This window comes from Diospyros lotus, chromosome 5, assembly GCF_014633365.1.
Source record: "Diospyros lotus cultivar Yz01 chromosome 5, ASM1463336v1, whole genome shotgun sequence".
Taxonomy (NCBI): domain Eukaryota; kingdom Viridiplantae; phylum Streptophyta; class Magnoliopsida; order Ericales; family Ebenaceae; genus Diospyros; species Diospyros lotus.
In genome coordinates this window covers 27721526-27736811 of record NC_068342.1, presented here as the reverse complement: position 1 = coordinate 27736811, position 15286 = coordinate 27721526, and the positions used below count along the sequence as shown (strand labels likewise).

The 15286-nt window shown below is 33.6% G+C and overlaps 1 pseudogene; it reads right to left on the bottom strand.

Annotated features, from left to right (window-relative positions):
- LOC127801383 (1-phosphatidylinositol-3-phosphate 5-kinase FAB1B-like) overlaps nucleotides 1–3345 on the bottom strand; it is a 55326-nt pseudogene extending 51981 nt beyond the window's left edge.
- Nucleotides 3346–15286: the final 11941 nt, after the last annotated feature.

Below are 15286 nucleotides of genomic sequence, written 5' to 3'. Positions count from 1 at the left end.
AAGTTGTTAAGTCTCAGTAGAGGGCTTTGTATATAGCTGGGAAATAATTGTGTATGTTTATATTTTATGTGTGGTCTCCTCGGCTTTGGTGGTATCCCATAAAAAACATATTCTTTGAAAATCTTCCAAACCATGCACGAGGGGACCCATTTTTAGAAAGGTAAGGGTAAAATGATCAACTTACCCTATTTTTAGCAGCAAGGGTTCCCATTTTTTAGCAGCTGGATGATTTAGGGCATGGTTGATGGTCCAATGGTTTAAGCCACACTTTGTGTGTGTGGGTGGGGGCAGATGTTTATTCTCACTATCTCACCAGAAATGATGGCCAAATGTTAGCCAATCTAATTCCAGAAAATAGGGTTCGTAGCCAGAGCAATTACAAGAATATAGGCGAATGAGACAGACCAGTTATTGGAATATAGTTGGCTAGACCAGGCCAAGATGACAAGCTATGTCCACGCCTTTTAATAATGCTATTAAAAATAGAGGTATCCCTGAGTTTTGAGCCTACTAAATAAGTTGAAGCTTTATATTATTAATTGTATCAAATTTTTTCCAAGGTGGGGATTAGAGATCTAAAGCTTGCACCAAGAGTGATATTTTGACTTGGGATTTGATATGATGAAGACATTATCCTGGGCAAAACATTCAGATAATTGGATCACTACTTCAATAGCTAAGAACTTAGTTAGCCTAGAAAACATTATCTGATCACAATCATTGTATGGAACATTTCTACAACTGCAAAAATAAATAAAATGTGATGCATGCAAACTCTCTTTTTGGGTCACATGTACAATGCATACCTTTTGATCTATTAATTTTGTCATGTCTTCTGCTCCACTGTCATTTTCAAATTTGAAAACATTATGAAGTTGAAATGACCTGGCATAAGACTCGTGGAAATAAAAATTTTAGACAACCTGTTAATCACTCCACAAGATAGAAACACTTAACTTCTCCTCGGTGGTGTCATTTTTTTGGACTTAACCCTAGCAACTGTTACCAAAACTGCCTGATAAAATTGGAAACAATAAACAAATATAGTCAGAAAATGGAATAAAGCAGGATGTTACTCAATAAAACAGGGCAGACTGAATCACCCCAGATGGCAGTGTAACTGTTGTTCCCAGATGATACAATGTCTCTTAAGGACAAAGAGGGGATCTCATGCATGTCCTGCTTTTCTTTCCTTGTTGTATCAAGACTTAAGGTGAATTTGGATTGGAAGTATTAGAATTTACTAAGATTGCAAAGTGGCTCTTGCCTTCTTATCTGGGTCAGTTGTTGCATTCAAGCTTTTAAGGTGAAGGCAATCCAAGATGGAATGGTTTAGAGTGAGAGCTTTCAAAAGAAATTGGCATGGCGGAAAATGCAGTATCTACCAGGAGGCATTATCTCACTCTTTTCAAGAGCACCTTGTTAAGACTATCAAACTACTTGATGTCTTTATTCTCTTCAGCTCTTGCATCAGCATCTAGATAATCCTAGAGAGAAAAGACAACAACGGCACCACATTAAATATTACATGCCCCCAAAAGACATAACTTTCCATATCTTTTTCCCTTACATTTCTAAATGACAAACAACTCAAAATAAATTAAAGAGCCTCCAGGAAGATAAGGCTTAGCCCCTTGCTAGAGATTCTTGATTGTTCCATTTCCTGATGTTAGCAATGTACAACAAACAAAATATTTGCAACAGGGAAAAAAAAAAAAAAAGAAGAAGAAGAGGAAGACAATCTCTACCAACCTGCTGATCAGCTACACTATAGTTAAAGCACCCAGGACCTGCACGTGCAGAACAAAAAGGCAGGGAAACTAGTTTAATTCCTTTGCTTGGACACAAATAAGAGAGAATATAACTTACCAAAGAAGTAATTAAAAATAGCTCGTCAGCATTACTTTCCTTCAATAAGTGTAAACCAGAGATAAAGGAAATCTTATAAAAACCAACAAAGCAACTTTGAGATTAATAGAATTTCACTGACTTTATCCCAAAGAAATTAAGAATATAATCTATTTGCAGTTAAATAAATATATTAAGAACGTAATACATTTCCGACGGGCAACAACTCCAAAAGTTTGGCTGACAATTATGTAGTTAATCTTCTCGAAACTAAATATGTATATGTATATGAATATATATATATATATATAAGAAATTAGAAAGTAATGGAAACTAATATTTTGATTGCATCCAGTCAAATTGTCACAAGAAACGTGATGCAAAATTTGGAAATGTAAGAGCGACCAGAAAAAAAGTGCATCTACAGGGCAAGCTCTCTGTCCGAGTGACGCCATGGCACGCGGAATGAATCGTGTAATGAACGCATGAACTACGCGGTTGCCAACAACATGAAAACCTCTTTCACTCGTCTTCTTTATCAATAGCCATAATTTCAGTCGATTCACATTGAATCTTTCTCCTCACATTCCCTAAACAAAAAGAACATTGTCGAATTTCGGACAAGAAGTAGTTAAACCCTATATACAGCAACTCAGACGCAATTGCAACGTCCAGAAACATCAATTCAACTAAAGCCAACAAATTCCAAATTCCACAAAATGCAAAACCCCTGAAATTAACCGCACAGGCACCAATCCCAAAAAAAAGAGAGGAGAGATCAAACCTTGGGGCAGATCTTCAATCTCGGTGAATTCCTTCTCCAATGCGGCACCGATCATGCCGGGCAAGCTGACCTCCTTGGATCTCGGGTGGGAGGAGTTGGATTCCGCAGCGATGGTAGAGGCGTTGGCGGCAGCGATAGAGAGAGTGAGACGAGAGAACGCAGAGAGAGAGAGAGAGGAGAGAGCGGTCCGCATCTCTCCCAGAGGGGGTTAGAGAGAGAGAGAGGAGGGGGGAGCGTGGGGTGGGGGGGGAAGATACGAATCCGAATGGGGGAGGAGCCTTGGCAACAACTCGCAGCTTCTTCTTGGTTGTAATTAGTGGCACGGCGCGGCCACCGGCAGTGCGTGTATTGAAGGAATCGAAATTGGATGACGATAGCGGTGGAGACGAGCATGTACGCGCCGTGCACACAATCAATTCCATAGCTGCAAAATGAGAAAATGAAACCCTAGCCAATTTGGGGAGACGATCAGAGAGAGAGAGTGAGAGAGCGAGTAGAAGAAGCAGGGCAAGGAATGGGCGGATAGGCTCAGGCTGGCGGTCACTAAAATACGAGAAGAGAGAGAGGAGAGAGCTGTCCGCAACTCTCCCAGAGGGTTAGATAGAGAGAGAGAGGAGGAGCGTGGATGGTTGGAGAAGATACGAGAATCCGAACGGGGGAGGAGCGTGGGTGGTTGGAGATATGTTATTCCAGAAAAGATACGTCCGTTGGAATGCGGGAGCAGGGTGGCATGCTAACATTAATTTCTGTTATTTAAAATTCAAATTTAATTCCTGTTATTTCTCAGTTTTTTAATTGATTTTTTTGACACAGTTTTAATTCCAATAGTCTCTTTTATAAATAAAATTTTTATTTTTTTAATTAAGTATTATTATTAAGATATAATAGTAAATTTATTTAATTAAAAATATCATCACCAATTAAAATTTATAAGACAAAAAATAATATTATTAATCATCGATTCACTCGGGATATCCGGACTTACGCCCAACTAGTCTCCACGGGGCGATGACCTTCCCCCTGATGCACGATAGGGTAAATTCGGATGCGAATCCAGTCTATACACACCCAAACTGGACCTTCGAGATATACCTATCCTCCTTGTGGACCCCCTTCACGTCGTGCGGATGGGACCCCTGGAGGGGAGACAAGGCGCACCAAGACCCTCTCTCCACAAGGGCAACAAGCCAACAATAAATGCCACTGGTCGCCATTGAGATTTGAACCCCTAATGCTTGCGTTATTTTTCTAAGTGCTTTACTGCTGGACCATGCCCGTAAGGTAGCAGGGAGCCTTCCTTCCTCCTGCATATAATCAAATAATTAAGCAGGGGGTATTGTTATTATGACATGACTAGTCAATGCCACTAAGCTGAATGTATACCGTCCCGAATGAATATAAGGGCTGCGAGAAGGTTGCTGATCGAGGTGGTAGGCACATCACTCACACACATGAAAAAGATTTTATCACATCCCATCATATTCATATTAAGGCTTGGGCTTCTCTCTTCTCATATTCATTCATTCATTAATAGGCTTGCGACTAAAATAATAAAAGATGAGCAGCCTTTACTAATCCACCAATCTAACTATTCATTTATTGACAAGAGATAAAAATAAAATCAAATCAGTTAGTTCTTTTTAAATTTATATATATATATATATTTATATATAATTTCAGTCTTATTTTATGAAGAATCCACTAAATTTCTTGGAACCAATAAACAAAGATACTTATAATTATACTATATCATTTTCCTTAAACATCTAAGTTCCAAAACACTCCCTTCAATTAATTCAGTTGATCAACGACGGGATTGGTCTGTCGTTGATTTCGTCACTGATTAAAAAATTAATAAAAAATAAAATTTTAAACGTAAATAAAAAATAATAATAAAATATATAAAAAATACAAATTATATAAATTGAAATTTGAACTTAAAATTTTATATTTATTGAATATAAATATATAAAAATAAATTTATGATAATTAATAATTTATTTTAATTAAATAAATAACTAACTCACAAACAATACTTAGATCATTATATTTGTATTTCTAATTTTAAAATTGTATTTACCATATTTATAACATTATATTTGTACTTCTTATTTTAAAATATAAATGAAAACTAATTAAAAAATAAATATTAATCTTTTTATTTAAAATTATTATAATATATTTAATAAATAACTACTGAAAAAATTTTTTTACAAATAAATTGTATATTTATTATATTTTTTATATATAATTAATATTTCATTGAAAAAATTGACATAATATTTTTTTTATTTTAAATAAACATTTTTTAATTATTTCTCATTTAAATCATCAATAATATATACACAATGCACAATAATATATACAGAATATAAAACTATATAAATGTAAAATAAAAAATAATATACATACAATAAATATAAATAACATAGAAATTAAAATTAGTAGTTAATCATTAAAAAAAAACTAACAGCTAAAAAAAACTATAATGCAGAGAGAAAACGAAGCAATCTATAACTAACATGAATACTTTTTATCTAAAAAATATTCAAAGATGCATTTAAAAGTTAAAATAATAAAACACTAAAAATATAATGCACAGACAAAAAAAAAATATCTTATAAATTTTGGTGATGCTAATATCTTCTAAATGAAGACTCTAAAAAAAAAAAAAAAATTAAACAAAACTTTGAAAGTGAAGTTGAGAGTGCAAAGGGGGAAGAGATGGGAGACAAAGAGTGTAGAGGGAGGGGAATGGATTTATATAAGAGGGCGGGAAACTTCAAAAGGGAAGGGGGAAAATTCGAAATAGGTGCAACTAAGAAAAAGGAGGAAAGGGGGGTGCGGGGGGAAATGGGGGGTTAACGACGGGCATCTCCCTCCGCTAAACAGTGACGGGAGATGCCTGTCACTAAACACTGTTTAGTTAGCGAAGAGCTCGTTGTTGCACGTCACTATTTAAGCCGTTTAATTTTTTAAAAAAATATTTAAAATATTTAAAAAAAATCATAAAATCTAAATAATATGTATATAGAGAAAAATATATTTTATACTCAATAATAAACATAAAATAATATATATAAATAATAAATAAAATCCCGAATTTGGAGTATCTTACTTTCACTCAACTCACAGAATTCAACAAACAATCGATATTTCACTATTAATGATACATTGGAAGACTCTTTTAGGTCTTCCAATATTAGTAAAATGATTGTTTCACTTCTGTATATTTGAAAAAGAAGAAATATCTCTGAGACTTACTAATAAATTTTGTTAATAAATTTTGTAAGTTTATTTATACTAATAATTTTTGTAAGTAACTCTAAGTTTATTTTATAAGTAACTCTAAGTTTATTTGTACTAATAATTTTTGTACAAATAAACAATAATCGAGTGCAAATATATGTTTGTGTCTTATATCTGGATATGTCTTACTTGTATTTGTCTTATATCTGAATATATATATATTTTTGTTTTTACCTTTAATTCAAACGGATATGAGCTTCTTCGTTTGTCATGTATTCAAATGCAGACGAAATATTCCATTGCTAATTCAAACGGATAACAGCTAGTTATTTGAAGATGTCTATATATAAAGAGTGAGTATGAAAGGCTTCAAAGCAGAGAATAAAAAATTCTTAATAGAGCATTCAAACAAAAGTGTATGAAGACTAATGGTTCTTGCTTAGACAATTGATTGTATGTTGGTTCTAGTTCTAATTAAAATGTAGTGTTGATTCTCCCTAGTGATTCTTGCTAGTATTGATTCTAGCTCCAATTATATTTGCTCTGGTTGTATGTTGGTTCCTTTTTTTTGAAATAGTATTTCAACTAATGTTTAAATTTCCTATAATTGGGCATGTTTTTTATTTTTGATTTGTCTTTTTAACAACTAAAATATTTATTTTCACTTTTGTTTATATTTAAAGTATCATCTTGGAGTCATTTTGAGTATTTTAGCCAAATGGTCTTGGTTCAATCTTCAACAGGTTCATTGTATTATCATTTCAAGGAGTTTTAAGAAACTTCATTATTTTGTTTATATTTATTGTTAAAATTTGATTTTTAAGATATTAAAAAATTCATAAAATTTTAGCGAAATAAATTCCATTAACTTTTTAGCAACTAATTTCTTCTATCAATTTAAAAGAATTATACAAAAAACAAGGTTGAATAAATTTCAAAACAATAATGCACAAAAGGAAATGTCTCTCTCTCTCTTTCTGTCTTCTGGTTTCTCTCATTCATGAGCAAGACCTTCTAAACTCCATTAAAAATTAATATTAATTATTTAACAAATTTTAACATTTATTAATTGGAAATCAGTATTAAGGCATCATTGAATCTATAACCTAAAAGTTTATAGAAAAAGTATTAGGTAGATTACATTATTAATTCTTGAATTTTATATTTTATAATAAATTGGTTATTGTATTTTAATTTTTATCACCACAATTATTAAATTTTAATTTTTACTACAATTTCATATCTCTTTAATTTTTTTTATCAAATTTTGTTAATGAAGACTGGCATGATTTATATTAGTACAAACTTAAAAATCACTTGGAAAACCATCAGACAAGTATGACTACTTTGTTAAGTACACTTCTATTTCAAAAAGAAATGTTCCCATCATCACCTCTGGTTGGGAAGATGATGATGATCCTTTGCCATCTCCATCTCCACACCTTATTCATATTTCACAAGCAACCCAGAAATGGATCCCAAAGCAATCTTCTGTTCTAGTACTACCTTTAGTCTCTCCTATTGTGGCTATGATCCAAACACATGCAGTTACCAAGTTTCAAAAATACGGCAAAGAGTTTCTTCCCTTAAAACCAAGAGAATACCTACAAAAGAACATCTCTTATGTTTGGAAGGTCAAAAATCCTTCCAAACATAAAACGTTCGGATGGCACTCCAACTATTGCCTCTTTTGCAGAACAAGTTCTTAATTAGTAGTCTAATAATGTTGTAGCTTAGAATAAACTTTTGCAAAATATAGCCAGGACTCAAACTCGACATGAAGAAAAGATTGATAAATCTTGCCTGTTGTTCTCACCTCTTAATAGCAAATGGAAAATAGAATGTCAGACCTTCAAAAGTAAATACAAGTTTTTAAATTGGTTATTATATTTTAATTTTTATCACTACAATTATTAAATTTTAATTTTTACTATAATTCAATTTTCTTTTATTTTTTTATCAAATTTTACTAATGAAGACTAGCGTGATTTACATTAGTATAAACTTAAGAATCACTTAATATCAAAAATTAATATAAACCCCGTAATAAAGTCACCTTGATGTTTATATTAATGTATACTATATTAATTTTTATTAGTAAAATTTGACCAAAAAATTAAAAGATGTTCTAAATTGTAATAAAAAGTTAAAATTTAAAATTTAGTAGTTCTAATGACAAAAATTAAAATATAATGACCAGGTTGCCGAAGAACGAACATAGTAATTTATTCAACAATTACTTCACATTTAATTTTCTATTCAACTCCAAATTTTATTTTTATAAAATTTTTAAAAAATTTGGCAAAAGCTAAGGTGGTAATTGGTTATACATATGTGGTAGTTGATAGTTACGAATGATTATGAATGTGTGACAACTTTCTTTGGTTTTGTTTTACTATAAGACTCAAACTCCCATTTATTCAAAAATGATTGGGATAAAATTAACTCTATATATAGAAAAAATAAAAGTAATCAGAGGAAGTCTACCATTGTGATTTTAAATTATTTTCTAATTTTGAAATTAAATGAATTTTAAGAGAAACAATTTAATAACTTGGTTATTTTTGAAACATAATAGAAAAATTTATCTCAGCATGGTATATAGTATGAATAAACAACTAATAATATTTTTATCGATTTAAATATTGTTGTGAGGTGCCCTAGGTAAATCTAAAAATCATAAAAGTATTACGATAGATTCGGATGACCCCAAGGAGTCTCCCGAGGCGAGAGTCCCCCGGAGCATCCGGAGAGTTTCCGGAACAGTCAAGCCTCAGCACTGCATAACCCGAAGACTCACTCGGATGTCTCCCAAGCCCAAATCACCCAATAGCTCTAAAGAGTCTTCAAACCCACTCGGAGGATACTTATCGCGGCACATTCACCCCAGAGATATCTACAGGCTCGTCGGCGTCACTTGATGCATCTTTCCTGGACAATCGGGAAGACTCTCACCTGCATACCAGGCATTACGTGGACCCTGCCATTAATTGATTATAAATAGACACTTATTCCATGACAAACAGACCTTTTTGAACCTTTAATTTCTCAGGACTGAATCCCTTGGAAATGAGAGAGCTCCTCTCCTACACAGACAAGTAACTCTTTGTTTTTACTTTCTATGCGACCCAGGTATCGTATTTCTGGACAAAATCTTCTGCAACTATTTTACTTGTTGACGCCATTCGTGTAAAATATTTTAAGTGCATTTTAGTGGATTATACTTATTTGTCAAGGGTGGATCAAATGATTCTTAGATGGAAAAACCCTTAGGGATTTCTTGGTGCCTAACGTCTGTCTTTACGATTGGGTTCTTTTTAAGCAATTGTAATTGCCCTTTAATTTCAAGCTATTTATACTTGATTATGATCTCATCCCAAGAAATTGTCACCAATTTTTTTTTTTTTTTTGCAACTCAGTTTCCCTAGCATTTCAGGTATGGTTATTTTCTTCTATAATGGAAAGGGTTGTGCTAGGTAGAGGAAGCACTTGTTTATTCACGCCATCCACCAAGTTAGTTTAAGTGCTACTTGCACATTTAATAATCTATCCTCACAGTGAATCTTATTTGGTTGATAGAGAATCATATTTATTTTCACTTTCCACATGCTGGGAAATTAATAGCACTAGTACACTTTCTATGTGATGGTTTTTTACGGTGACATTTGGTTATTGGAAATAGCATTTCTTGATGTCCCTTGTATCAGCACCGAATATCTCCCATTTACTACTTTCCTTGCCACTTTATACGATAATACCTTTCTGATTTGTTTCCTTCTTCTTGTGTGCGGTGATCTCCTTGCCATTTATTGGACTGCGCCTTATCGATTTTCTTCTCTATATATTCGATATGGTTGAGTCTTGGGAGGTAAGCTTTTACAATCGATTCATTATCGCTTCTCGCTTATTTTCGTTGTTCTTGTTCTTTTATGGACTCTCATTTGTGTAGAGCATTCTGTTTGCAAGGGAGGTTTTTTTAGGCCAGAAGAGATAGGGTATGCCTCGATTAGGAGAGGGTATGCATCGCTCTCTCTCTCTCTTCCTCCTTCTTAGAGCAATATATTTTTAGGCCGAATAGACTATTTCATCTTGAACTTAGGGTCATTTTTTAATTTTATCCAGTTTTGGTCATTGAACTCTAAATTTGGTTTCAATTTTAAGCTAAAGCAGACAAGCATGTGCCTCAACGCTCTGGCCACTAGGGTTTTACATCCTAAACAGTTGCCGATGCTTTCCTTTACAATTGGCCTCCTTCACCGCCGTCTTCCTTTATCGTCGATCGTCTTTTTATTCTCTTATTGCCGATCACCCGAGGCCTCAACCCTCTGGTCACGCCACGCTAGTCATGTGGATCACGAAGTTCTTCGGCCATGGTAGGGACCAGTGGTCATCGACCATGGCGTCGATGGCCATTGCAATGCTGAGATTCGACCTGTGGTTGAGAAGGCTCGCCTTAATTAGTTAGCCAAAACAATGACTCATGTCGGGGAGCAATCAATCAAAAGGGGACACAAACTATCAGCCATGGCAGTCACCGTTTTTAAGTTCATTATCTATGCTTTGATAGTTTAAGGTGTTAGAACTGTTAATTAAAATTTATCATGTGTTAGAATTATTATTATTACTATTCTCACTGTTACGTTTATTACCATTGATATTATTATTATTATTATCAGTTGAAAGCATTTTCCAGCAGCTTTTGTTGCCCACTTTCATCTGCCTCCAAGTTCCTAAGCCACTGCGTAAAGCCAACTAAAGTGGTGGATTAGTGGAAGAGATTTGAGTGGGAAGAGAGAGAGAGATCAGTGTGTTTGGCTGAGAGTCGAAAAGAAAGAAAATCAGTGAGGAAGAAGAAGAAACAGGGAAGAGGAAGAAGAATAAAGAATTTTCAGGCAAGCTCTCCTCTTATCTTCACTTTTCTTTGATTTTCCTCAAGATTAGGCATGAAATGTGGTTGGATCCTCTCCAATTGCTGTGGTTATGAGCTGTTAAATTCTTGGGTTATACCACTTTATATATATATATATATATAAGAATGCAAGCGTATATATATATATTTCGTGGCTTGCTAGCGGCTATTTGCTAAGGCCCTGTTTAAATCCTTATGGGGTTGCCTTGTTCTCAATTTGATGGGTTCAGTGTATGCCTTAACCCATGTCATAATCTCCCCAATCAAGTGATTTGGTGTTGTGAGTTGCAGTGGAGGAATATTAGTTGATTAAGCTTGTTGTGGCTGAACTTATGAGTTGATAAACAGTGAAGTTCAAGGCCCCAATTGGGTGTGTGGGCGCGAACATACAGCTATGTATATATACTTATGTGAGGGTAAGTAAATAATATTAGTATATATATATATATACATATTCGGTGCAATGGACGAGTAACTTGCAGTGTATGAATTAATTTGGTTGTGTGTGTATCACTGTGTGAGTGTGTTTAAAACACTAAGGGAAATGGCCTTTGGCCATGTGTGCAATGGAATAAATAAATATATATATATTTATGTATATGTGCATATGAAACAGGGGACGTTTGGGTGGTGTTAATTAAGCTTAAGGTTAAGGTTAATGGATGATTTGGTGTGGTGAGTACAAAAATATGATATTGGCATATTGTTAAAAGTTGAGTTGTTATATTGCTAATATTATTATTATTATTATTATTATTACTATTATTATATTGACATTAATGTTATTATTAATATTAGTATTATTACTATTATAAGTAAATGTTATGCTTAATTTATTATATGTAATAATACGTTGAGTTATTATATTATTATAAGCGTATAATTTAATAAGATAATAAAGGCTGTAAAGATATCCAGCGTACCTTGATTGTGTTTCCAGAGAGTTTGTTCACTCTCTAACTTCTAAATGGAATGAAGATAGGTACCTTCGGTTTGGTTGCTAGCTAGTGTTCATAAGGATCGGGTGTGCGCTTTATAACACAAATTCCTTGTCCCAACCCGTTAAACTCATACTACACGATCAAGTGCTAAATGTTCACTCAAGTCGGGTTTATGCATTTTGTGTGGTTCATTTACACTTGAGTGGCCGCGATGGCCGGCGAAGCTAGCCGAGGCAGTGGAGGAGGCTGTGCCCATGGCAGGGGCTGTTCCGGTCAAGAAGAAAGAGGAAGAAAAATGAGAAGAAGAAGAAGAAGAAGAAGAAGAAGAAGAAGAAGAAGAAGAAGAAAAAGAAAGAAAAAATAAAAGAAGGAGCAAATGAGTTGCAGAAGGCGGGAGGAAGAAGAAGAGAGGAAGGAGAATGAGGGAAGAAAAAAAAAAGGAAAAGAAAAAAAAAAGAAAAGAAATGGAGAAAAAAAAATGCAGAAAATTTTTGAAAAAATTTCAAGAAACAGGAAATTATATTTCGGAAATATCCCAGAGGTTTTGGCGATAAAAATGGCCTGGGTAGGAGTTTTGGGAACATGGCACTCATACTGAGGAAACCGGAGATGCTCAATTAAGGTGAGTAAAATTTCTTAGAAAATTTGAGAAATTCAGGAATATTATTTTATTAATTTTCGTAGTGAAATATTTGAGAAAATATTTTAGAAATATTTAGTTTGTATTTATTAAGAAAAAATAGGAAGAAATAGAGAGAAAATTAAAGAAAATGCAAGAAATTATGAAAAAATAGGTTTTAATATTTATTTAAATAATTATGGTGATTATGATGCTTTGAGGCTTAAGTTGAAGTGATTGGTACAAATTTTGAGGTTGGCACGCAAATCCAGGTGATGCACGCACTTCGAGACAAGCGCGAATATCGAGAAAGCTTGATAAGCTTGAGAAGATAAGTGGTACTTCCCAACTGGATTTAGTTTTATGGAAAATGCTTGGTTTGTAAGTGATTTATGTTCCTCGAAAATGTTTTCATCATATTGACCTACTCTGATATGTACCTATCATGTAGACTGCATACATGACATGACTATAAAATGCATAAATACACGTTGAACTCTGAGTTTTACAAAACTCTGATTTTTTGTAGTGTCTATAATACATTTTGGCCATTTCCATAAAGCCCCCGAGTTTTACAAAACTTCTGTTAAGACGCTCATGATCTAAACTTCTCATTTAACACCCCAAAGTTTTGAAAAAAATGTAATTTTGACTCCCTCAAAATTTTTTAAAAATTACACTTAAGCCTGAATCTTTATTTTTTGGCCGTAAACCCTTTTGTTTCTTCTTAAAACTACTGAAGGGTTATTTCTTATGTAATATATGACTTTTATGAAAGTTCTGTTGTCTTTTCGAAAGCCTTTTACGACAATTTGATTTTCTAAGTTGGTTCGAATCTGTACTGAAAATAGTTATTGATTCGGTTCCTCTCAACACTAGAAATCTTGTCTTTTTATGCTTGCTCATATCTCATTCTTTTAAGTCACGTGTATCCCGGGGCGTTCCTTCCTATCGATTTGGCTATTCAGTACACCTAAATTGTCTCCTAGATTTCATTATTGCCACCAAATATGCAACATTTCTTGAAATAATTGTATAATTATTCATTTTTTTTATTTAGGACATTACATAAATAAAATGCAATGCATCACTACTGTGATGACTGACAGTGTTGATACTGCATGTGGACCTCTAGAGAACAATTCAACTTTTTTTTACAGTAGAAATAAATTAAAAAGAAGTTGCTTAGAGAGATGGATAATCTCCTTATCATTACATTTATACAAATATAATCAAAATAGTTTACTCTTAAAATATATTGTAGACCCATTGACAAATAATATATCCATAGTCATTAATTGATATCTATTATTCATGAAATTTATACAAAATAATCTTCTTATTTGCCTGGTTTAGTGAAAACTTTTAAAGTACGCGTTAAGAAAACTTTGTCAACTATAGAGACGTCGACCCCAATGAGTCCGATGCTCTGCACAAACTATTCATTCGTACTTGCACATTTTCTCTCTCTCGTTAGCTTTATATACGCTCACGTATACACATAATTGATACACTTAATATTGTGTTCTGAATGAAAGATTTGATGACAATTATAGTATTCGGTTGATGAGTTTATGACAAACAAGCTGAAGAAGATATGCAGTAGCTACTGGAAGATAATATTTTTACTGATTTAAATATTATTATCGGTATTAGATGTGGAAGAGAATTACATAGAAATAGATTTTTTTATAGTAAAACTAATATTATAATTATTAAAATTTTAATTCCAACAACATTAAAAAATAGGATAATAAAATACACACTCTCTGAAATTATTATATATTTTTACTATCATAAATGAATATTTAAATATTATAATATTCGATAGATAAGTGTATAAGTTTTGACATGATTTTTTAATACTCTCTTAACTTTTTTATATAAAATAAAATAACAAAAAACTAACTCAATGTAATTATATCAAAAATCTCGGACTAGTTAGGAAACTCATAATTTTATTTTGTGATGTATTTATTTAATGATATATTTTGTTAATTGTAGTATTTATATTTCTTGCACATCAACAAATTAAAAATAAACTCAACTTGTCGGAAGATACTGACCAATATATTGCACAATAAAAAAAATATGACCGATCCCCCGTAAGCAAACAAGCCCATGGGCCACGGTGGCGGTGGGTGCCCCAAGTGAGGAAATTAATTAAAAATAAATTTGATGCATTATTATTAAGGAGCGGGAGCGGGAGCGGGAGCGGGAGCGGTTGTGGTTGCGGTGGGTGCCCCCAATCCAAATAAGTAATAAAGCGGGCAGGCCACGGTTTATTCGCCCAGTTGCTGCTTCATTAAAATCTTTTTCCTATATCTCAAACGTTTGAAAATCAAATCCTCGAGGATCTCCTCTGCGATCCCAATTTGTTCAAATTGACATTACACACACAATGAGCTTCAACTCCTCCACTAGCTCTGCCAACTCTGGTTCTAGATCGAAGCAAAGCCTCGCTCTCTTCAAACCCTTCGAAGACTACTCGGAAAACCCTAGGCATGGCGCTTTTCTCCGATTTCGGCAGGTACTCTCTCTCTCTCTCTCTCTGTGCTTTGATTGCTTTTATTGATGGTTTTCGCATCCTGGTATAGCTTATTTTTCCTCTGACGCTCTTCTCGCTATGTTTTTATTGTTTGGCTTCCAACGATACGGAACCGGCGTCGACCATCGAGAACTAGGGTTTGGCGATCCGATCGATCGTGGGGTCTTCTTTGGCCCCTGTAGTTTCATTGGTTGTTCCGCCTTTGAAATGCTAATTATCGATCCGATTACCGCCAAGCAATTGCTCTGGACGATCTATCTTCTACTCCTTCAAAGTTATGTTCATGTGCAATTTAAGCTTCAATCTAGTATATATCTCGATGTGTTTGCCTGATGATGGAAATCTTTATTTATTGAGCGCTCCAGTGGACAGCATAACACAACCAAGC